Genomic DNA, 24933 nt, shown 5'->3' with positions numbered 1-24933 from the left:
TTATATGTAGTGATGATGGATGATGTTATATGTAGTGATGATGGGTGGTCTTATATGTAGTGATGATTGATGGTGTTATATGTAGTGATGATGGATAGTGTTATATGTAGCGATGATGGATGATGGATGATGTTATATGTAGTGATGATCAAGTCCGTGCTCAAAGGAACCAATTTCTTGCCGACAGAAGAGGTGAAACCTAAAACGAAAGAGCTCATCAACAGCCTTACAGAACATGATCTGCAGAATTGCTTTGAACTGTGGCAGCATCGTATGCAGCTGTGTGTCAACTCAGAAGGGAACTGCTTTGATGGATCACAGTTGATGTTTTTCTTGTATATAAAGAGAGTTACAGCATATGTCTGTTTTTTTGTGTCGGACCTCGTATATCGATCACCATATATCCAAATCTGACTATTATGCTAATAAAGAGAGAGCCGAGAAGTGATTCAGCGTGAAACTGCAGTGATACTTTATATAATGGGAGAATTTTTTTGTGGTATTCCCTGACTTATATACCAATAACAAAATGTTAAGGTATGGCTGTTATTCTAAATGCTGTGTATAATACCAGAATGTGTCTCACCTGAGTGTAGGCCACGAGAAGGCAGGTCTTACCGACAGCGCCGTCACCCACCGCCACAATCTTCAGGACCCGGCCCCTGCTACACATCTGGAACACAATATTTATTAGATGTATTGACTATTGTAAACAACGTTATAGTTAAAATTATTAATTATTGATATATTCATGTATATTTTAACATATAAACCTGGCTTTGGTGATGTCTGGTTAAGTGAATCAAACACCGTCTATTTTCTGAACTTTTCTTTTCACGTCTGTATTCACAAAAAAAATGAAATTATATAATATCTGAAAGAGGTATTAAAACTTGATTCAAACGTGAAACGAAATTTATTTTATAAGTATTTTCCTAACATCATTTATGCTTATTAAAAATGAAACAAAGTTTACGAAGGATACGCTACTGTAGAATAAGATGTATTAATACATACCTGAAATTATAAATATAATATACTTTACTGTATGCAAAGTAAATTATATTTCAAGTCGCATTTGTTCAATGATCTGAATTTGCAGGTTGTCAAGATGCTAGAGCAAAACTGAAGAATGTTTTTATTGACTTTTGTTTGAAAGTCCAAAGGAGAAAACCAGATGTTCCTCAATACAAGCAATATAAATATTTATTTTTAACGAATAGGCTACGTTACTGGTCACGGCAAAATAGCCTGACAGGCTGTTTTGGGCTATTTTACCAGTCCATTGTTTATGAAATAATTTTAGGTAGACACAATCGTTCATACAGACCGTGCAAATAAAATATAAAACAAACATATTTATTGTAAGGTCAAGAAAATAAAAAGGATAAACATGTGCAGGAGTTAACAGATGTTGACTTTCATGTAGTAGACTCAAGCAAATCCCCACATTTTCCTAATCAGCACGAACTGGATGACTTAGTCAGGGATTTATGTCTTACCAAGGAAAATGCTGAGGTTTTGACATCTCGTCTCAAAGAGTGGAATTTACTAAATCCTAGTTGCAAGATTAGTACATACAGGATAAGGTATCTAACTTTTACACTTTTCTTCAAAGTTTTGGAACTCAATTTGCTGTGTTACTGCTCTGATGTCAATGGCCTTTTTGGCCAAATAGGCATTGTGTACAATAGGGGGCAGTGAAATTTTGCTCAAAGCTGCACTCTTCAGGCATTGTTCCTTATACATATCTAAGACTCCATGCCAAATTTGAAGCTGATATGTCGAGGTTTAGTGTTTATCAACTTTTTTTTCATATCTCGTATTTCATTTAAGTTGTCTTGTTGCAGAAGAGTATGGTGCTATGTCTATATTGATTATCAGCCTTTTCTCATTTCATTTCTCAATGTTGTGTTACTGTACTGTAATGTAGGGGAGACCTGGGTAAGTTGCCGCTTGTGACCGATACTTGATTAGTGATTATGCTGGAGCTGCCATTGCTACTGCCACCTTAACTGACTATGGCATTATCACAAAGGATGACAAGAGTCAGGTTATTGGACCACATAAGCTGCGGGATGCGAGACAAAAATACCGATTTAAGAGGCAAGAAATTGAGATGGCTAGTTTAGATAATTTGACGTCACTCTATTTTGATGGTAAGAAGACCGCCACTCGTGTGATGATAAAGAATGAGAAGACCGAGAAATGGAGTTCGAAGATGATGGTGAAAGATCATTATGTCATCATGGTTGAGCCTGGCAATGAATATCTCACACATGTGACTCCCAAGACTGGACACGGAAAGCAGATTGCCAAAACTATTCACGAGTTTCTGGTGGAGAAAAATCTAACCCAGCAGCCCATTGTGTGTGTTGGTTGTGATGGAACCAATGTAAATGTAGGATCAGAAAATGGAGTCATTCATCATCTTGAAATGTTACTTGGTCACCCGCTCCATTATTTCATATGTCAGCTTCACGGAAATGAGCTGCCTTTCCGCGCAGTTTTTTATCACTATGATGGTAAACCAAGTGGTCCTGAGCATTGGCGTGGTCCCATTGGAAAGCAGATCAAGGAGTCTTTGTCTGAGCTTCCAGTTGTCGCCTTCCAGCCAGTCAGTTTCCCTGATTTCCCTGTGTTTAATGATGAAGTGGAGAAAGATCTGTCCTGGGATCAGAAATACTTGTATAGGATTTGTAAAGGAGTTATCACAGGTGTTGTTGAAGATGACTTGGCTGCTATTGAGCCAGGTCCTCCCTGTGTGTCAAGGTGGAACACCTTATGGAGTAGAATCCTCAGGCTGTATGTAGCAACATCAAGACCCAGCCATGAGTTGAAAAGAATTGTCATTACAATAATAAAGTTCAGTGCTCCAATGTGGTTTTACATCAAGATACACCCTTACGTAACACACGGCTCAAGGAACGTATTCCAGTCCCTGCTATATATGAAACACCTGAATAGTGAGGAGGAGACGATAGTGAAGAAGGCTGTCCAGAGAAATGCATACTTCGCCCACACAGATCAACTTCTTCTTGGTATGTGTGCAGATGAGGACATGACTGTTAGAGAAAAAGCTGTCTCAATGATAAGAAAAATTAGAGAGGAGAATCAGCAAAAGGAAGAATGCACTGGCAGATCTGAAGAGGAGGAGGAAGATTCTGATGCTGCTGTTGACGAGAATTTGTTAAACTATACTGATGAGGAGGGTAAAGATGGAGATGGGAATGAGGATGTGCCTCCTGTAGTCAACATGAGAAAGGTGGTGACTCCGAAACTAAAGTGGCAAGCAAAAAACTATCATTCCATGATTAACTGGAGGAATGAACTCAAGACTGAGCCTCCTTACATTGCTTCTCTGTCAAATCTACAGGTTAATGACATTCTTGAGACACCATTAGTGGTGCCCAAGTGGCCAAACAGCACTCAGGCGGTCGAGAGAGGCATAAAAGTGATGACTGAAGCTTGCACTGAAGTGACGGGATACGAATCGAGAGATGGATATATTAGGCAAAGATTATTGTCTAGGAAAATGATGCCAAGGTTCCGCACAAAAAAGAATTTCAATATGAACTTGTAATGATTTTCTATACGGTGTACCTGTAAAATAACATGTGAATTAAATCGATGTCACCCATGTAAAATTTATCATTATCCTGGAAAACATTAAATGACACCTAATTTTTGGGATACACTAAAAGTTGACAAAAAGTCGTTCGCGATGCGGTAGGGTAAGTATGCATGAAATGGCATGAAATTTTGCACAGGTGTTTGTTACAGCCATACAAACGATGCCTGAAAAGTGCAGCCTGCAACTCAAATAAAAGTGTTTTTTCCCTGCCCCCTAGAGTACAACCCTTCTGATTGGCGTCTGTTTATTGACAGCTCAACAAAAAGTCTTAAGGCTGTGTTGCTTCACAATGGGAATACACTTCCATCAATTCCGGTAGGTCATTCAGTTCACATGAAGGAAGAATATGAAAATGTAAAGATTTTGTTGGGCACGTTCAACTATACAAGAAACAATTGTGATGTATGTGGAGATTTCAAGATGATAGGTTTCCTGCTTGGACTACAAGGTGGCTATACCAAGTATTCTTGTTTTCTTTGTCTATGAGATGGTAGAGCAGATGACAAACACTGTGACAGAAAAGATTGGCATGTCAGAAGCGAATTAACTCCTGGTGCACACAATGTATGAAACAACGCTCTGATTCAAAGAGAGAAGATATTGCTGCCATCACTTCACATAAAGCTAGGGCTTGTGAAGCAGTTTATCAAAGCATTAAGCCCAGAAAGTAACGCCTTTAAACATGTCAGCTTAATGTTCCCAAAATTGTGGTGAGGCCAAAGTCAAAGACGGCATCTTCATTGAACCACAAATTAGGCAGTTGTTGGCATCTAAAGATTTGGAAGACAAAATGTCAACTGTTGAAAAAAATGCCTAGCAAGCATTTCGGCTTATAGCACATGGATTTCTGGGCAACCACAAGTTTGAGAACTACAAAGAGCTGGTGGAAAAATTAATTGTATGTTATACAGAACTTGGCTGCAGAATGTCACTGAAGTTACACTACTTGCATTCACACTTGGACTTCAGACCAAACTTGGGACACGTGAGTGAAAAGCATGGTGAACGGTTTCACCATGACATACAAACTTAGTAGGTAGTAGGTAGTAGGCAGGTACCAAACAGGGAGGTACTACCGCCTGGGAAGACATTGGAATCATAATGTATTGTCTAAAGGCAGACCCTGTTGCCAGATGCCAACATGAAAATTGTGACTAAGTTCCATGTTGCTGATCTGACTTTCTGCTTCATTTACACACAGTTTCAGGGTCTCAATTGTTTCTCTTACTATTGACAACACAACACACATATAATGTTTCTCATTTTTTTATCATTTTTTTATTTCTCTATGGTTCTTTGTTATTATTTAAAAAAAAATATTTTATTTTATTTTCAATTTTGTATTTTATATTATAATTTTAATTATTATTATTATTATTATTATTATTATTATTATTATTATTATTATTATTATTATTATTATTATTATTATTATTATTATTATTATTATTATTATTATTATTATTATTATTATTATTATTATTATTATTATTATCATTATTATTATTATTATTTATTATTATTATTATTATTATTATTATTATTATTATTATTATTATTATGATTATTATTATCATTTTTATTATTACATTTTTGCACCCCAGGCACCGATGTGGGCCAGTGACCTGTGCCCGGGTGGGCTAATCCCCGTAAAAAAAAAAAAAATATATGGAGAAGAGATATCAGAGGACATGGGATGAAGCTATGATGGGTGACTGCGTGTGGAGTTTGATTCGACATGACCCCAAGGAACACTAAAGAAAATGCTGTTCAAGTGTTCATTTTTAGCATTGTTTATTGTTCAATTTCATTTGTAACAAGTGTAGAAAAGGAATGTGTTGTTTATGCTTTCAATATAACATAAAATTGTGTTCTCGTTTCATTTATTTCATTAGCAAATGTGATGTATATCAACATTTCACCTTCTGATTTTTGGTTAAATATCATAGATGATATAAAATTAATTACTAATTTCTGATAAAACTATTGATGCTGTAAAAAAAACTAAACTCATATATGGAATCAGCGTACTCGAAAACATATAAAATAAGTAAAAAATTAAGATAAACACAACTTTCCCTAAAATTTGTTGCACAGTGAATTAATAATTATTATTATTATTACGAAGTGAGTATTTGCAAACTTTATTGAAAATAACCCACTCAAGATTTTCACAGTTTACGTTAAATCCCTTCACTCCCTGATCAATGTACTAAATGTTTTTTTTTTTTTTTTTTTACAAGGGGATTAGCCCATCCGGGCACAGGTCACTGACCCACATCTGGGCCCGGGGGGGCGAAAATTTAATAATAATAATAATAATAATAATAATGATAATAATAATAATAATAATAAAATATTAATGATAATAATAATCATAACAACACCGAAATAATAATCTATATATATATAAAACAAAGAAGTATGTCTGTGTGTTTGTTTGTTTGTGTGTGTGTCAGCACGAAAATCTCGGAAAGTACTTTATCGATCTGTAGATGAATGGTGATATATGTAGTGATGATGATGGATGGTGTTATATGTAATGATGATGGATGATGTTATATGTAGTGATGATGGATGTGGTTATATGTAGTGATGATGGGTGGTGTTATATGTAGTGATGATGGATGGTGTTATATGTAGTGATGATGGATGATGTTATATGTAGTGATGATGGATATTGTTATATGTAGTGATGATGGGTGGTGATGGTGGATGGTGTTATATGTAGTGATGATGGATGGTGTTATATGTAGTGATGATGGATGGTGTTATATGTAGTGATGATGGATGGTGTTATATGTAGTGATCTCCAAAAAAACTCCAACCAACCCGATCCTACACAGCCCTGAAGCTCACACATAGAAAAGTCGCATTCCCTCCTATGATTTACAGCTATTTTGAACCTTAGGTTCTCTTTCATTATGGCTTACTTTTCTCTGCATTTAACCTCCATCAGTTACACCACACAGAGGTTGAAAAGTCGTATCCCATCCCACGTATTATAGCTAATTTTATCCTTATGCTCTCCCTCATTACATCTTACTTTTCTTTGATATCTAACTTTTCTAGGCTGTCCATTCTAACAAGGTAGGTAGGTAGGTAGGTAGGTAGGTAGTCCATTCTAACGAGGTAAGCCAAACGTACGATATTTCACACAGTGGCCTAGAGAAAGAGCTCTCCAGTGGGCGTCGTTTCTGCTATCTATATATATATAAAACAAAGACGTCTGTCTGTTTATATGTATGTCCGAACGAGAATCTTGGAAACTACTTTACCTATCTGTAGTGATGGTGGATGGTGTTATATGTAGTGATTATGGATGTTGTTATAAGTAGTGATGATGGGTGGTGTTATATGTAGTGATGATCTATATCTATATGACAAAGAAGTCTGTCTGTTTGTCTGTGTGTCTGCACGAGAATCTCGGAAACTACTTTACCGATCTGTAGTGATGATGGATAATATTATATGTAGTGATGATGGATGTTGTTATATGTAGTGATGATGGGTGGTGTTATATGTAGTGATGATCTATATCTATATGACAAAGAAGTCTGTCTGTTTGTCTGTGTGTCTGCACGAGAATCTCGGAAACTACTTTACCGATCTGTAGTGATGTTGAATGGTGTTATATGTAGTGATGATGGATGATGTTATATATATATATATATAGAATAAAAAAAATTATCCCTTTGTTGTCATTGGCAACATGGATAGGAAATGTGAATACTGCAGTGCAAAGAAGTACAAAGGAGAATCTGCTGGACTGTGCTGCTCTCATGGGAAAGTACGACTGCCAAATTTGGAAACACCACCACAACCATTGAAGACTCTCATGCTGGGAACAACACCAGAGTCAAAACACTTCTTGGAAAATATAAGGAAGTACAATTCATGCTTCCAGATGACATCCTTTGCTGCTACCAGAGTAGTTTGTGAGCACGGATACATGCCCACATTCAAAGTCCAGGGTTAAGTCTATCACAAAGCAGGATCCCTCTTACCATTGGAAAATGAGCAGGCAAAGTTCCTCCAAATCTACTTCATGTGAGATCATGAAAAGCAGATTACTATCAGGTGTGGCAATATTCAAGGTGTCAGCCATGACATTGTCCTATCTATCCAAGAAATGCTGCATGAGCACAACACGTATGTACAGTCATTTAAAAATGCCCTGGAAAACATGCCTTCTGATGAGTACAAAGTCAGGATCAAAGCAAACACCTTAATGCACTACAGTGAGACAATGTGGAGCCTCCCGGAGGGAGGCATCCTACCGTGACCTAGCGAAAGAGCCGCCCGGAGGGCGGCGATTCCGCTTATATATATATGTCGATAAAACCACACAGGAAAATGGAAACAATGGAACAACTTAGCTTTCGTCTTCAGAGGCAACTGAATTTACAAAGAATGAGAGAGGCTTATACAAAATGGGTGACCTTACAAAACATCAGGTCAGGTCAATAACATGTGATCCACTAGTCCACACACCACCACCGCTGCAGACATAAAGGACGTAGACGAAAGACAGATAAACCTATCATTTTTGGTATATACAGGAATGAAAACAATTAAAATAAAAGAAGAAAGAATTGTTGTGACAGAAACGGTCTGTAAGTAAGATTAAAATTGGAGAGGCAAGATGAGTGTAATGGCCCCTGTCTCATCAACAGAAGTATTATATAAATGGGTTATTTACATGTCATTTATATTCAGATTCATCCCTTGTAACTTTCCACTGGCTATGAGGTGACATGTTCAATGCACGTGAGAAGGTGTGCCCACGGGAACCTGCGTCATATTATGCTGAGTAAAGGCATAAGTAGCCGGCTCTCTGGCCACCTAAAGCGGGCAGTGGTTTGATATCCTTGACTAGAGGAAGATGTTATTTGAGAGCCGCAGTGGATGGCTCCATCTTCCCTCCAGGGAGAGCGACGCGTCTATTCCGTTCTCCCTTGATGGGTCACAACTCAGAGTCTCATTCACTACTTAATATCGAACGGACGTTGATTCACGTATACTGTATTTCCATAGACGCCGTCCCTTTCTCACCACACTCATAAATAGTGGAACTTAAGGTTGATCTACACTCAGGAATTATATACATAATACTTTTCTAATAAAACAAGAAACGCTAATGCTTGGCTAGCGCGCAACCACCAGAAGGCTGGCAGCGTACAGCGACATCGTTTTCCAGCGTAAATAAAATGGTTAATTAATGCCTTCCTAAAGAAACCTTCGACATGGGACCAGGTTTGTTCCACCTTACAAATTTTTTTGCGATTTTTCCACCAAGTTTGATGAAAAACGATTGTGCCGTTTCGGCTGCCCAGAACAGACACACACACACAGACACACGGCGATTCCTATAGTATATGAGATAATCATGGCAGTGGTTGTTATAATCATGGTCGTGGTTGTTATAATCATGATCGTGGTTGTTATAATCATGGTCGTGGTTGTTATAATCATAGTCGTGGTTGTTATGATCATGGTCGTGGGTGTTATAATCATAGTCGTGGTTGTTATAATCATGGTCGTAGGTGTTATAATCATGGTCGTAGGTGTTATAATCATGGTCCTGGTTGTCATAATCATAGTCGTGGTTGTAATATTCATGGTCGTGAGTGTTATAATCATAGTTGTGGGTGTTATAATCAGATCGTGGGTGTTATAATCATAGTCGTGGTTTATATAATCATGGTCGTGGTTATTACAATCATGGTCGCGATTCATAGTCGTAGTTGTTATAATCATAGTCATGGTTGTTATAATCATTGTCGTGGTTATGATTGTAGTCGTAGTTGTTATAAACATGGTCGTGGTTGTTATAATTATGGTCGTGGTTGTTATAAGCATAGTTGTATTTGTTATAATCATGGTCGTGGGTGTTATACTCATAGTCGTGGTTGTTATAATCAATGTCGTGGTTGTTACAATCATAGTCGTGGTTGTTATATTCATGGTCGTAGGCGTTATAATCATGGTCGTAGGTGTTATAATCATGGTCGTGGGTGTTATAATCATAGTCGTGGTTTTTATAATCATAGTCGTGGTTGTTATAAACATGGTCGTGGTTGTTATAATCATAGTCGTGGTTGTTATGATCATGGTCGTGGCTGTTATAATCATAGTCGTGGTTGTTATAATCATGGTCGTAGGTATTATAATCATGGTCGTAGGTGTTATAATCATGGTCCTGGTTGTCATAATCATAGTCGTGGTTGTTATATTCATGGTCGTGAGTGTTATAATCATAGTTGTGGGTGTTATAATCATAGTCGTGGTTTTTATAATCATAGTCGTGGTTATTACAATCATGGTCGTGGTTGTTATAATCATGGTTGTGGTAGTTATAATCATAGTCGTGGTTGATATAATCATTGTCGTGGTTATGATTGTAGTCGTGGTTGTTATAAACATAGTCGTGGTTGTTATAATCATGGTCGTGGTTGTTATAAGCATAGTTGAATTTGTTATAATCATGGTCTTGGGTGATATAATCATAGTCGTGGTTTTTATAATCGTAGTCGTGGTTGTTATAAACATGGTCGTGGTTGTTATAATCATGGTCGTGGTTGTTATAATCATGGTCGTGATTCATAGTCGTGGTCATTATAATCATAGTCGTGGATGTTATAATCAATGTCGTGGTTGTTACAATCATAGTCGTGGAATTTATAATCATGGTCGTGGTTATGATCATGGTCGTAGTTGTTATAATCAAGGTCGTGATTCATAATCTTGGTTGTTATAATCATAGTCGTGGTTGTTATAATAATGGTCGTGGTTGTTACAATCATAGTCGTGGTTGTTATAATCATGGTCGTGGTTGTTACAATCATAGTCGTGGTTGTTATAATCATGGTCGTGGTTGTTATAATCATGGTCGTGTTTGTTACAATCATAGTCGTGGTTGTTATAATCATGGTCATGGTGATCATCATGGTCGTAGTTGATATAATCATTGTCGTGGTTGTTATAATCATGGTCGTGGGTGTTACAATCATAGTCGTGGTTGTTATATTCATGATCGTGGGTGTTATAATCATAGTTGTGGCTGTTATAATCATGGTCGTGGGTGTTATAATCATAGTCGTGGTTGTTATAATCATGGTCGTGATTCATAGTTGTGGTCGTTATAATCATAGTCATAGTTGTTATAATAATGGTCGTGGTTGTTATAATCATGGTTGTGGTAGTTACAATCATAGTCGTGGTTGTTATATTCATGGTCGTAGGTGTTCTAATCATGGTCGTAGGTGTTATAATCATGGTCGTAGGTGCTATAATTATGGTCGTGGTTGTTATAATCCTAGTCGTGGTTGCTATATTCATGGTCGTGGGAATTATAATCATAGTTGTGGTTGTTAAAATCATGGTCGTGGTTGTTATAATAATAGTCGTGGGTGTTATAATCATGGTCGTGGTAGTTACAATCATAGTCATGGTTGTTATAATCATGGTCGTGGTTATGATCATGGTCGTAGTCGTTATAATCATAGTCGTGGGTGTTATAATCATCGTCGTGGTTGTTATAATCATAGTCGTGGTTGTTATAATCAATGTCGTGGTTGTTACAATCATAGTCGTGGAATTTATAATCATGGTCGTGGTTATGATCATGGTCGTAGTTGTTATAATCATGGTCGTGGGTGTTATAATCATAGTCGTGGTTGTTATAATCATTTTCGTGGTTATGATCATGGTCGTAGTTGTTATAATCATGGTCGTGGTTGTTACAATCATAGTCGTGGTTGTTATAATCATGGTCGTGGTTGTTTTAATCATGGTCGTGGTTCTTACAATCTTAGTCGTGGTTGTCAAAATCATGGTCATGGGGATGATCATGGTCGTAGTAGCTATAATCATTGTCGTGGTTGTTATAATCATGGTCGTGGGTGTTACAATCATCGTCGTGGCTGTTATAAACATGGACTTAGGTGTTATAATCATGGTCATAGGTGTTATAATCATGGCCGTAGGTGTTATAATCATGGTCGTGGTTGTTATAATCTTAGTCCTGGTTGTAATATTCATGATCGTGGGTGTTATAATCATACTTGTGGTTGTTATAATCATGGTCGTGGGTGTTATGATCATATTCGTGGTTGTTATAATCACAGTAGTGGTTGTTATAATCAATGTCGTGGTTGTTACGATCATAGTCGTGGTTGTTATAATCTTGGTCGTGGTAATGATCATGGTCGCAGTTGTTATAATCATGGTCGTGATTCATAGTCGTGGTCGTTGTAATCATAGTCATAGTTGTTATAATAATGGTCGTGGTTGTTATAATCATGGTTGTGGTAGTTACAATCATAGTCATGTTGTTATAATCATGTTCGTGGTTATGATCATTGTCGTAGTTGTTATAATCATGGTTGTGGGTGTTATAATCATCGTCGTGGTTGTTATAATCACAGTCGTGGTTGTTATAATCATTGTCGTGGTTGTTACAATCATAGTCGTGGTTGTTATAATCAATGTCGTGGTTATGATCATGGTCGCAGTTGTTATAATCATGGTCGTGATTCATAGTCGTGGTTGTTATAATCATTGTCGTGGTTGTTACAATCATAATCGTGATTGTTATAATCATGGTCGTGGTTATGATCATGGTCGTAGTTGTTATAATCATAGTCGTGGTTGTTATATTCATGGTCGTGAGTGTTATAATCTTAGCTGTGTTTGTTATAATCATGGTCGTGGGTGTTATAATCATGGTCGTGGTTGTTATAATCATATTCGTGGTTATTATAATCATGGTCGTGATTCATAGTCGTAGTTGTTATAATCATATTTGTGGTTGTTATATTCATTGTCGTGGTTATGATCATGGTCGTAGTTGTTATAATCATAGTCGTGTTTGTTATATTCATGGTCGTTAGTGTTATAATCTTAGCTGTGGTTGTTATAATCATGGTCGTGGGTGTTATAATCATGGTCGTGGTTGTTATAATCATAGTCGTGGTTATTATAATCATGGTCGTGGTTGTTATGATCATGGTCGTGGTTGTTATAATCAAAGTCGTGGTTGTTATATTCATGGACGTTTGTGTCATAATCATAGATGTGGATGCTATAATCATGGTGCTGGGTGTTAAAATCATGGTCGTGGTTGTTATAATCATAGTCGTGGTTGTTATAATCATGGTCGTGATTCATAATCGTGGTTGTTATAATCATAGTCGTGGTTGTTATAATAATGATCGTGGTTGCTATAATCATAGTCGTAGTTGTTATAATCATGGTCGTGTTTGTTATAATCATCGTCGTGGTTGTTATAATCATAGTAGTGGTTGTTATAATCATTGTCGTGGTTGTTATAATCTTATTCGTGGTTATTATAATCATGGTCGTGATTCATTGTCGTAGTTGTTTTAATCATATTTGTGGTTGTTATATTCATTGTCGTGGTTATGATCATGGTCGTAGATGTTATAATCATAGTCTTGGTTGTTATATTCATGGTCGTGAGTGTTATAATCTTAGCTGTGGTTGTTATAATCATGGTCGTGGGTGTTATAATCATGGTCGTGGTTGTTATAATCATAGTCGTGGTTATTATAATCATGGTCGTGGTTGTTATGATCATGGTCGTGGTTGTTATGATCATGGTCGTGGTTGTTATAATCATAGTCGTGGTTGTTATAATCATGGTCGTGATTCATAATCGTGGTTGTTATAATCATAGTCGTGGTTGTTATAATAAGAGTCGTGGTTGTTATAATCATGATCGTGGTAGTTAACATCATAGTCGTCGTTGTTATAATCCTGGTCGTGGTTATGATCATGGTCGTAGTTGTTGTAATCATGATCGTGGGTGTTATAATCATCGTCGTGGTTTTTATGATCATAGTCGTGGTTGTTATAATCATAGTCGTGGTTGTTAAATCATGGTCGTGGTTGTTATAAGCATAGTTGAATTTGTTATAATCATGGTCTTGGGTGATATAATCATAGTCGTGGTTTTTATAATCGTAGTCGTGGTTGTTATAAACATGGTCGTGGTTGTTATAATCATGGTCGTGGTTGTTATAATCATGGTCGTGATTCATAGTCGTGGTCGTTATAATCATAGTCGTGGATGTTATAATCAATGTCGTGGTTGTTACAATCATAGTCGTGGAATTTATAATCATGGTCGTGGTTATGATCATGGTCGTAGTTGTTATAATCAAGGTCGTGATTCATAATCTTGGTTGTTATAATCATAGTCGTGGTTGTTATAATAATGGTCGTGGTTGTTACAATCATAGTCGTGGTTGTTACAATCATAGTCGTGGTTGTTATAATCATGGTCGTGGTTGTTATAATCATGGTCGTGGTTGTTATAATCATAGTCGTGATTATTATAATCATGGTCGTGGTTGTTATAATTATGGTCGTGGTTATGATCATGGTCATAGTTGTTATAATCATGGTCCTAGTTGTAAAAATCATAGTCGTGGTTGTTATAATCATGGTCGTAGTTGTTAAAATCATAGTCGTGGTTGTTATAATCATGAACGTGATTCATAGTCGTCATTGATATAATCATAGTCGTGGTTGTTATAATAATGGTCGTGGTTGTTATGTTTATAGTCGTGGTTGTTATAGTCATAGTCGTGGTTGTTATAATCATTGTCGTGGTTGTTATATTCATGGTCGTGAGTGTTATAATCATAGTTGAGGTTGTTATAATCATGGTCGTGGTTGTTAAAATCATGGTCGTGGTTGTTATAATTATAGTCGTGGTTGTAATAATCATGGTCGTGATTCAGTGTCGTGGATGTTATAATTAGAGTCGTGGTTGTTATAATAATGGTCGTGGTTATTATAATCATGGTCGTGGTAGTTACAATCATAGTCGTGGTTGTTATAATCATGGTCGTGGTTATGATCATGGTCGTAGTTGTTATAATCATGGTCGTGGGTGTTATAATCATGGTCGTGGTTGTTATAAGCATAGTCGAGGTTGTTATAATCAATGTCGTGGTTGTTCCAATCATGGTCGTGGTTGTTATATTCATGGTCGTGGGTGTTATAATCCTAGTTGTGGTTGTTATAGTCATGGTCGTGTTTGTTATAATCATGGTCGTGATTATAATCATGGTCGTAGTTGTTAAAATCATGGTCGTGATTCATAGTCGTGGTAGTTATAATCATAGTCGTTATTCTTATAATAATTGTCATGGTTGTTATATCCACGGTCGTGGTTATGATCATGGTCGTGGTTGTTAAAATCATGGTCGTGGTTGTTATAATCATGATCGTCGTTGTTATAATCATAGTCGTGGTTGGTATAATCATGGTCGTGGTTGTTATAATCATAGTCGTGGTTGTTATATTCATGGTCGTAGGTGTTATAATCATGGTCGGAGGTGCTATAATCATGGTTGTGGTTGTTATAATCATGGTCGTGGTTGTTATAACCATGGTCGTTGGTGTTATAATCATCGTCGTGGTTGTTATAATCATAGACGTGGTTGTTATAATCAATGTCATGGTTGGTACAATCATAGTCGTGGTTGGTATAATCATGGTCGTGGTTGTTATAATCATAGTCGTGGTTGTTATATTCATGGTCGTAGGTATTATAATCATGGTCGGAGGTGCTATAATCATGGTTGTGGTTGTTATAATCATGGTCGTGGTAGTCACAACCATAGCCGTGGTTGTTATAACCATGGTCGTGGTTATGATCATGGTCGTAGTTGTTATAATCATGGTTGTGGGTGTTATAATCTTCGTCATGGTGGTTATAATCATAGTCGTGGTTGTTAGAATCATTGTCGTGGTTGTAACAATCATAGTCGTAGTTGTTATAATCATGGTCGGTGTTATGATCATGGTCGTAGTTGTTAAAATCATGGTCGTGATTCATAGTCGTGGTTGTTATAATCATAGTCGTGATTGTTATAATAATGGTCGTGGTTGTCAAATTCATGGCCGTGGAGGTTACAATCATAGTCGTGGTTGTTATGATCATGGTCGTGGGTGCTATAATCACAGTCGTGGTTGTTATATTCATGGTCGTATGTGTTATAATTATGGTCGTAGGTGTTATAATCATGGTCGTAGGTGCTATAATCATGGTCGGGGTTGTTATAATCATAGTCGTGGTTGTTATATTCATGGTCGTCAGTGTTATAATCATAGTTGTGGCTGTTATAATCATGGTCATGGTTGTTATAATCATGGTCGTGGTTGTTATAATTGTAGTCGTGGTTGTTATAATCATGGTCGTGATTCAGTGTCGTGAATGTTATAATCATAGTCGTGGTTGTTATAATAATGGTCGTGGTTGATATAATCATGGTCGTGGTAGTTACAATCATAGTCGTGGTTGTTAAAATCATGGTCGTGGTTGTTATGATCATGGTCGTGGTTGTTATAATCACGGTCGTGGTTGTTATAATCATAGTCGTGTTTGTTATAATCATGGTCGTGGTTATGACCATGGTCGTCGTTGTTATAATCATTGTCGTGGTTGTTACAATTATAGTCGTGGTTGTTATAATTATGGTCGTAGTTGTTATAATCATGTTCGTGATTCATAGTCGTGGTTGTTATAATCATAGTCGTGGTTGTTAAAATAATGGTCGTGGTTGTTATAATCATGGTCGTGGTTGTTACAATCATTGTCGTGGTTTTTATAATCATGGTCTTGGTTAAAATCGTGGTCGTAATTGATATAGTCGTGGTCGTGGTTGTTTTAATCATGATCGTGGTTGTTATAATCATGGTCGTGGGTGTTATAATCATAGTCATGGTTTTTATAATCATAGTCGTGGGTGTTATAATAATGGTCGTGGTTGTTATAATCATAGTCGTGGTTGTTATAATCATGGTCGTGATTCATAGTCGTGGATGTTATAATCATAGTCGTGGTTGTTATAATAATGGTCGTGGTTGTTATAATCATGGTCGTGGTAGTTACAATCATAGCCGAGGTTGTTATAATCATGGTCGTGGTTATGATCATGGTCGTAGTTGTTATAATCATGGTCGTGGGTGTTATAATCATAGTCGTGGTTGTTATGATCAAGGTCGTGGGTGTTATAGTAATAGTTGTGGTTGTTATAATCATGGTCGTGGTTGTTATAATCATTGTCGTGGTTGTTATAATCATAGTCGTGGTTGTTATAATAATGGGAGTGATTCATAGTCGTGGATGTTATAATCACAGTCGTGGTTGTTATAATAATGGTTGTGGTTCTTATAATCATGGTCGTGGTAGTTACAATCATAGTCGTGGTTGTTATAATCATGGTCGTGGTTATGATCATGGTCGTAGTTGTTATAATCATGGATGTGGGTGTTATAATCATCGTCGAGTTATTATAATCATAGTCGTGGTTGTATTAATCAATGTCGTGGTTGTTACAATCATAGTCGTGGTTGTTATAATCATGGTCGTGGTTATGATCATGGTCGTAGTTGTTATAATCATGGTCTTGGTTGTTATAATCATAGTCGTGGTTGTTATATTCATGGTCGTGAGTGTTATAATCTTAGCTGTGGTTGTTATAATCATGGTCGTGGGTGTTATAATCATCGTCGTGATTCATAGTCGTGGTTGTTATAATAATGGTCGTGTTTGTTATAATCATGGTCGTGGTTGTTAAAATAATGGTCGTGGTTGGTATGTTCATGGTTGTGGTTGTTATAGTCGTAGTCGTGGTTGTTATAATCATGGTCGTGGTTATGATCATGGTCGTAGTAGCTATAATCATGGTCGTGGTTGTATTAATCAATGTCGTGGTTGTTACAATCATAGTCGTGGTTGTTATAATCATTGTCGTGGTTATGATCATGGTTGTAGTTGTTATAATCATGGTCGTGGGTGTTATAATCATCGTCGTGGTTGTTATAATCATAGTAGTGGTTGTTATAATCATTTTCGCGGCTCTTACAAAAATAGTCTTGGTTGTTATAATCATGGTCGTAGTTGTTAAAATCATGTTCGTGATTCATAGTCGTAGTTGTTATAATCATAGTCGTGATTGTTATAATAATGGTCGTGGTTGTTATAATCATGGTCGAGGTAGTCACAATCATAACCGTGGTTGTTATAATAATGGTCGTGGTTATGATCTTGGTCGTAGTAGCTATAATCATGGTCGTGGGTGTTATAATCATCGTCGTGGTTGTTATTATCATAGTCGTGGTTGTTATAATCATGGTCGTGGTTATAATCATGGTCGTGGTTGTTATAATCATGATCGTGGATGTTATAATCATTGTCGTGGTTGGTATAATCATGGTCGTGGTTGTTATAATCATAGTCGTGGTTGTTATGATCATGGTCGTGGGTGTTATAATCACAGTCGTGGTTGTTATATTCATGGTCGTAGGTGTTATAATCATGGTCGTAGGTGCTATAATCATGGTCGTAGGTGCTATAATCATGGTCGTGGTTGTTATAATCATAGTCGTGGTTGTTATATTCATGGGCATGAGTGTTATAATCATAGTTGTGGTTGTTATAATCATGGTCGTGGTTGTTATAATCATGGTCGTGGTTGTTTTAATTATAGTCGTGGTTGTTATAATCATGGTCGTGATTTATTGGCGTGGATGTTATAATCATAGTCGTGGTTGTTATAATAATGGTCGTGGTTGTTATAATCATGGTCGTGGTAGTTACAATCATAGTCGTGGTTGTTATGATCGTGGTCGTGGTTATAATCATCGTCGTGGTTGTTATAATCATAGTCGTGGTTGTTATAATCACTGTCGTAGTTGTTATAATCATGGTCGTGATTTATAGTCTTTGTTGTTATATTCATTTTCGTTGTTGTTATAATAATGGTCGTGGTTGTTATGTTCATGGTCGTGGTAATGATCATGGTCGTAGTTGATATAATCATGGTCGTGGGTGTTATAATCATCGTCGTGGTTGTTATTATCATAGTCGTGGTTGTTATAATCATTGTCGTGGTTATGATCATAGTTGTGGTTGTTATAATCATGGTCGTAGTTGCTATAATCATGGTCGTGGTTGTTATAATCATGGTCGTGGTTGTTATAATCATAGTCGTGTTTGTTATAATCATGGTCGTGGTTATGATCATGGTCTTGGTTGTTATAATCATTGTCGTGGTTGTTACAATGATTGTCGTGGATGTTATAATTATGGTCATAGTTGTTATAATCATGGTCGTGATTCATAGTCGTGGTTGTTATAATCATTGTCGAGGTTGTTATAATAATAGTCGTGGTTGTTATAATCATGGTCGTGGTTGTTACAATCATATTCGTTGTTGTTATAATCATGGTCTTGGTTAAAATCATGGTCGTGGTTGTTATAATCATGGTCGTGGTTGTTATAATCATGACCGTGGTTGTTATAATCATGGTCGTGGGTGTTATAATAATAGTCATGGTTTTTGTAATCATAGTCGTGGGTGTTATAATAATGGTCGTGGTTGTTATAATCATAGTCGTGGTTGTTATAATCATGGTCGTGATTCATAGTCGTGGTTGTTATAATAATGGTCGTGTTTGTTATAATCATGGTCGTGGTTGTTATAATCATAGTCGTGGTTGTTATGATCATGGTCGTGGGTGTTATAATCACAGTCGTGGTTGTTATATTCATGGTCGTAGGTGTCATAATCATGGTCGTAGGTATTATAATCATGGTCTTAGGTGCTATAAAAATGGTCGTGGTTGTTATAATCATGGTCGTGGTTGTTTTAATTATAGTCGTGGTTGTTGTTATCATGGTCCTGATTCATTGGCGTGGATTTTATAATCATAGTCGTGGTTGTTATAATAATGGTCGTGGTTGTTATAATCATGGTCGTGGTAGTTACAATCATAGTCGTGGTTGTTATAATCTTGGCCGTGGTTATGATCATGGTCGTAGTTGTTATAATCATGGTCGTGGGTGTTATAATCATCGTCGTGGTTGTTATAATCATACTCGTGGTTGTTATAATCAATGTGGTGGTTGTTACAATCATAGTCGTGGTTGTTATAATCATCGTCGTGGTTGTTATAATCATAGTCGTGGTTGTTATAATCAATGTGGTGGTTGTTATAATCATAGTCGTGGTTGTTATAATCATGGTCGTGGTTATTATCAATGTTCAATAGTCGTGGTTGTTATAATCATGGTCGTGGTTATGATCATGGTCGTAGTTGCTATAATCATGGTCGTGGATTTTATAATCATAGTCGTTGTTGTTATATTCATGGTCGAGATTATTTATAATCATGGTTGTAGGTTACAATCATAGTCGTGGTTGTTATAATCATGGTCGTGGTTATGATCATGGTCGTAGTTGTAAAAATCATGGTCGTGATTCATAGTCGTGGTTGTTATAATCATAGTCGTCATTGTTATAATAATGGTCGTGGTTGTTATAATCATGGTCCTGGAGGTTACAATCATAGTCGTGGTTGTTATAATCATGGTCGTGGTTATGATCATGGTCGTAGTTGTAAAAATCATGGTCGTGATTCATAGTCGTGGTTGTTATAATCATAGTCGTCATTGTTATAATAATGGTCGTGGTTGTTATAATCATGGTCCTGGAGGTTACAATCATAGTCGTGGTTGTTATAATCATGGTCGTGGTTATGATCATGGTCGTAGTTGTAAAAATCATGGTCGTGATTCATAGTCGTGGTTGTTATAATCATAGTCGTCATTGTTATAATAATGGTCGTGGTTGTTATAATCATGGTCCTGGAGGTTACAATCATAGTCGTAGTTGCTATAATCATGGTCGTGGCTATGATCATGGTCGTAGTTGTTAAAATCATGGTCGTGGAGGTTACAATCATAGTCGTGGTTGTTATAATCATGGTCGTGGTTCTAATCATTGTCCTAGTTGTTATAATCATGGTCGTGGTTGTTATAATCATGATCGTGGTTGTTATGATCATGGTCGTGGGTGCTATAATCAAGGTCGTGGTTGTTATAATCATGGTCGTGTTTCAGTGTCGTGGATGTTATAATCATAGTCGTGGTTGTTATAATAATGGTCTTGGTTGTTATAATCATGGTCGTGGTAGTTACAATCATAGTCGTGGTTGTTATAATCATGGTCGTGGTTATGATCATGGTCGTAGTTGTTATAATCATGGTCGTGGGTGTTATAATTATCGTCGTGGTTGTTATAAGCATAGTCGTGGTTGTTATAATCAATGTCGTGGTTGTTGCAATCATAGTCGTGGTTGTTATAATCCTGGTCGTGGTTGTTATAATCATGGTCGTGGTTGTTATAATCGTAGTCGTGGTTGTTATAATCATGGTCGTGGTTGTTACAATCATAGTCGTGGTTGTTATAATCATGGTCGTGGTTATGATCATGGTCGTAGTTTTTATAATCATGGTCGTGGGTGTTATAATCATATTCGTGGTAATTATAATCATAGTCGTGGTTGTTATAATAATAGTCGTGGTTTTATAATCATGGTCGTGGTTGTTATAATCATGCTCGTGGTTGTTACAATCATTGTCGTGGTTGTTATAATCATGGTCGTGGTTATGATCATGGTTGTGGTTGTTATAATCATGGGCGTGGTTGTTATAATCATGGATGTTGTTGTTATAATTATGGTCGTGGTTGATATAATCATGGTCGTGGGTATGATCATGGTTGTAGTTGTTAAAATTATGGTCGTGGGTGTTATAATCATCGTCGCGGTTGTTATAATCATAGTCGTGGTTGTTATAATTATTGTCGTGGTTATGATCATAGTCGTGGTTGTTATAATCATGGGAGTGATTGTTACAATCATAGTCGTGGTTGCTATAATCATGGTCGTGGTTATGATCATGGTCGTTGTTGTTATAATCATGGTCGTGCGTGTTATAATCATCGTCGTGGTTTTTATAATCATAGTCGTGGTTGTTTTAATCATTGTCGTGGTTATGATCATAGTCGTGGTTGTTATAATCATGGTCGTGGTTGTTATAATTATGGGCGTGGCTGTTATAATCATGGTCGTGGTTGTTATAATTATGGCCGTGGTTGTTATAATCATGGTCGTGGTTATGATCATGGTTGTAGTTGTTATAATTATGGTCGTGGGTGTTAAAATCATGGGCGTGGGTGTTATAATCATGGTCGTCGTTGTTATAATTATGGTCGGTTGTTAAGTAATCATGGTCGTGGTTGTTATAATCATGGTCGTGGTTGTTATAATTATGGGGCGTGGTTGTTATAATCAAGTGGTCGGTTGTTATAATCATGGTCGGTTGTTATAATTTGGCGGCCGTGGTTGTTATAATCATGGTCGGTTGTTATAAACCATGGTCGTGGTTGTTATAATCATAGTCGGTTGTTATAACTGGCGGTCGTGGTTGCTATAATCCCGGTCGTGATGTTATAATCATGGTCGTGGTTGTTATTATCATGGTCGGTTGTTATAATCATGGTCGTGGTTGTTATAACTGGCGGTCGTGGTTGTTATAATTGGCGGGGCGGTTGTTATAATCATGGTTCGTGGTTGTTATAATCATGGTCGGTTGTTAGTAATCATAGTCGTGGTTGTTATAACTGGCGGTCGTGGTTGTTGCAACTGTTACCGGTTGTTATAATCATGGTCGTGGTTGTTATAATTCATGGCCGTGGCTATATAATCATGGTCGTGGTTGTTATAATCATGGTCGTGGTTGTTATAATCATATAGACGTGGTTGTTATAATCATGATCGTGGTTGTTATAATCATGGTCGTGGTTGTTATAATCATGGTCGTGGTTTTTTATAATCATAATGTGGTTGTTATAATCATGGTCGTGGTTGTTATAATCATGGTCGTGGTTGTTATAATCATAGTCGTGGATGGTATAATCCTAGTCTTGGTTGTTATAATCATAGTCGTGGTTCTTATAATCATAGTCGTTAATGTTATAATCATGGTCGTGGTTGTTATAATCATAGTCGTGGATGGTATAATCCTAGTCTTGATTGTTATAATCATAGTCGTGGTTGTTATAATCATGGTCGTGGATGTTATAATCATGGTCCTGGCTGTTATAATCATGGTCGTGGTTGTTATAATCATAGTCGTGGATGGTATCATCCTAGTCTTGGTTGTTATAATCATAGTCGTGGCTGTTATAATCATGGTCCTGGCTGTTATAATCATATTCGTTGTTGTTATAATCATGGGAGTGATTGTTACAATCATAGTCGTGGTTGCTATAATCATGGTCGTGGTTATGATCATGGTCGTTGTTGTTATAATCATGGTCGTGCGTGTTATAATCATCGTCGTGGTTTTTATAATCATAGTCGTGGTTGTTTTAATCATTGCCGTGGTTATGATCATAGTCGTGGTTGTTATAATCATGGTCGTGGTTGTTATAATTATGGGCGTGGCTGTTATAATCATGGGCGTGGCTGTTATAATCATGGTCGTGGTTGTTATAATTATGGCCGTGGTTGTTATAATCATGGTCGTGGTTATGATCATGGGTGTAGTTGTTATAATTATGGTCGTGGGTGTTAAAATCATGGGCGTGGTTGTTATAATCATGGTCGTCGTTGTTATAATTATGGTCGAGGTTGTTATAATCATGGTCGTGGTTGTTATGATCATGGTCGTGGTTGCTTTAATGATAGTTGTGGTTGTTATAATCTTGGTCGTGGTTGTTATAATCATGGTCATGGTTGTTATAATCGTAGTCTTGGTTGTTATAATCATTGTCGTGGTTTTATAATCATGGTCGTGGTTGTTATAATCATGGTCGTGGTTGTTACAATCATAGTCGTGGTTGTTATAATCATGGTCGTGGTTATGATCATGGTCGTAGTTTTTATAATCATGGTCGTGGGTGTTATAATCATATTCATGGTTATTATAATCATAGTCGTGGTTGTTATAATCATAGTCGTGGTTGTTATAATCATGGTCGTGGTTGTTACAATCATAGTCGTGGTTGTTATAATCATGGTCGTGGTTATGATCATGGTCGTTGTTGTTATAATCATGGTCGTGGGTGTTATAATCATGGTCGTGGTTGTTTTAATTATGGTCGTGGTTGTTATAATCATGGTCGTGGTTGATATGATCATGGTCGTGGTTGTTATAATGATAGTTGTGGTTGTTATAATCTTGGTCGTGGTTGTTATAATCATGGTCGTGGTTGTTATAATCGTAGTCGTGGTTGTTATAATCATTGTCGTGGTTTTATAATCATGGTCGTGGTTGTTATAATCACGGTCGTTGTTGTTACAATCATAGTCGTGATTGTTATAATCATGGTCGTGGTTATGATCATGATCGTAGTTTTTATAATCATGGTCGTAGGTGATATAATCATATTCGTGGTTATTATAATCATAGTCGTGGTTGTTATAATCATAGTCATGGTTTTATAATCCTTGGTCGTGGTTGTTATAATCATGGTCGTGGTTGTTACAATCACAGCCGTCGTTGTTATATTCATGGTCGTGGTTATGATCATGGTTGTTGTTATAATTATGGTCGGGTGTTATATAATCATCGTCGTGGTTGTTATAATCAAGTCGTGGTATAATTATTGTCGTATTATGATCAGTCGTGGTTATAATCATGGTCGTGGTTGTTATAATCATGGTCGTGGTTGTTAATAATCATGCTTGTGGTTGTTACAATCATTGTCGGGTTGTTATAATCATGGTCGGGTTGCTATAATTATGGTCGTGGATGTTATAATGCTTGTCGTGGTTGTTATAATCATATTCGTGGATGTTATAATCATGGTCCTGGCTGTTATAATCATGGTCGTGGTTGTTATAATCATGCTTGTGGTTGTTACAATCATTGTCGTGGTTGTTATAATCATGGTCGTGGCTGTTATAATCATGGGCGTGGTTGTAATAATCATTGTCGTGGTTATGATCATGGTCGTTGTTGTTATAATCATGGTCGTGCGTGTTATAATCATCGTCGTGGTTGTTATAATCATAGTCGTGGTTGTTATAATCATGGTCGTGGTTGTTATAATCATAGTTGTGGTTATTATAATCATGGTCGTGGTTGTTATAATCATGGGCGTGGTTGTTATAATCATGGTCGTGGTTGTTATAATTATGGTCGTGGTTGTTATAATCATGGTCCTGGTTATGATCATGGTTGTAGTTGTTATAATTATGGTCGTGGTTGTTATAATCATCGTCGTGGTTGTTATAATCATGATCGTGGTTGTTATAATCATGGTCGTGGTTGTTATAATCATGGTCGTGGTTGTTATAATCATAGTCGTGTGGTTATGATCATGGTCGTAGTTGTAAAAATCATGGTCGTGATTCATAGTCGTGGTTGTTATAGTCATATTCGTGATTGTTAAAATATTGGTCGTAGT

General features: G+C 36.8%; 1 long non-coding RNA gene across 1 annotated transcript in view; it reads right to left on the bottom strand.

Moving 5' to 3' along the window:
* Positions 1-585: 585 nt before the first annotated feature.
* LOC121869259 overlaps positions 586-24933 on the bottom strand; it is a 103508-nt gene continuing 79160 nt past the window's right edge. The window contains exon 3 of the long non-coding RNA XR_006089517.1: positions 586-673. This is a non-coding gene — a long non-coding RNA (uncharacterized LOC121869259). The remainder of the gene's footprint in view (positions 674-24933) is intronic.

Source organism: Homarus americanus, unplaced genomic scaffold (genome assembly GCF_018991925.1).
Source record: "Homarus americanus isolate GMGI-L3 unplaced genomic scaffold, GMGI_Hamer_2.0 scaffold36734, whole genome shotgun sequence".
NCBI classification, from domain to species: Eukaryota; Metazoa; Arthropoda; class Malacostraca; order Decapoda; family Nephropidae; genus Homarus; species Homarus americanus.
The sequence above is the reverse complement of the archived record's forward strand: the minus strand, read 5'-3'. Positions and strand labels throughout refer to the sequence as shown.